The sequence below is a fragment of the Cebus imitator genome, unplaced genomic scaffold, assembly GCF_001604975.1.
Source record: "Cebus imitator isolate Cc_AM_T3 unplaced genomic scaffold, Cebus_imitator-1.0 Scaffold269, whole genome shotgun sequence".
In the NCBI taxonomy this organism is placed as follows: Eukaryota; Metazoa; Chordata; class Mammalia; order Primates; family Cebidae; genus Cebus; species Cebus imitator.
This window is the reverse complement of record NW_016107584.1, coordinates 3133631-3134879: the sequence shown is the minus strand read 5'-3', so window position 1 is coordinate 3134879 and position 1249 is coordinate 3133631. Positions and strand designations below refer to the sequence as shown.

Here is a 1249-nt window from a genome sequence, read left to right as displayed (position 1 = left end):
TCAAGTTAGAACTCAGAATTCAAAAACTAACCCAGAACCAAACAGCTTCATGGAAACTGAACAACATGCTCTTGAATGTTGACTGGATAAACAATGAAATGAAGACAGAAATAAAGATGTTCTTCGAAATGAACGAGAATGAAGACACAACATACCAGAATCTCTGGGACACATTTAAAGCAGTCTCTAGAGGAAAATATATAGCAATAAGTGCCCACATGAGAAGCAAGGAGAGATCAAAAATTGACACCCTATCAACAACACTGAAAGAGCTAGAGGAGCAAGGTCAAAAAAACCCAAAGTCTAGCAGAAGACAAGAAATAGCTAAGATCAGAGCGGAACTGAAGGAGATAGACACACAAAAAACCCTTCAAAAAATCAATAAGTGCTCGCTTCGCAGCACATATACAAACATTGGAACGATACAAAGAAGATTAGCATGGCCCCTGCGTAAGGTTGACACGCAAATTTGGGAAGTGTTCCATATTTTTTCGCATGTTCTTCACATATACCCCAAAACCTAAAATGCAATAAAATAAATAAATGGGGAAATAAATAAATAAATAAATAAATAAGAATCTACATTCCCAAAAAAAAAGAAAGAAAAAAAAAATCAATAAATCCAGGAGCTCGTTTTTTGAAAAGATCAACAAAGTAGACAGACCGCTAGCCAGATTAATAAAAAAGAAAAGAGAGAATAACCAAATTGATGCAATAAAAAACGATAAAGGGGATATCACCACAGATTCCACAGANGCACCCAGATACATAAGGCTAGTTCTTAATGACTTACAAAGAGACTTCGACTCCCACACAATAATAGTGGGAGACTTTAACACCCATTTTTCAATATTAGACAGATCAACGAGACAGAAAATTAACAAGGATATCCAGGACTTGGAAGAATACACAAAGGCTCAAAATAAAGAGATGGAGGAAGATCTACCAAACAAATGGAGAGCAAAGAAAACCAGAAGTTGCAATTCTCATCTCTGATAAAATAGACTTTAAACCAAAAAAGATGAAAAGAGACAAAGAAGGACATTACATAATGGTAAAAGGATCAATGCAACAAGAAGAGCTAATGATCCTAAATATATATGCACCCAATACAGGAGCACCCAGATGCATAAGGCAAGTTATTAATGACTTACAAAGAGACTTAGACTCCAACACAATAATAGTGGGAGACTTTAACACCCCATTGTCAATACTAGATTAACGAGACAAAAAATTAAAAAGGATATCC

General features: G+C 35.3%; 1 non-coding gene across 1 annotated transcript; it reads left to right on the top strand.

Moving 5' to 3' along the window:
• The first annotated feature begins 385 nt into the window (after positions 1–385).
• On the top strand, positions 386–491 carry LOC119467248. The gene has a single exon (XR_005195784.1). It is a non-coding gene; the product is annotated as a U6 spliceosomal RNA (small nuclear RNA).
• The last annotated feature ends 758 nt before the right edge of the window (positions 492–1249 follow it).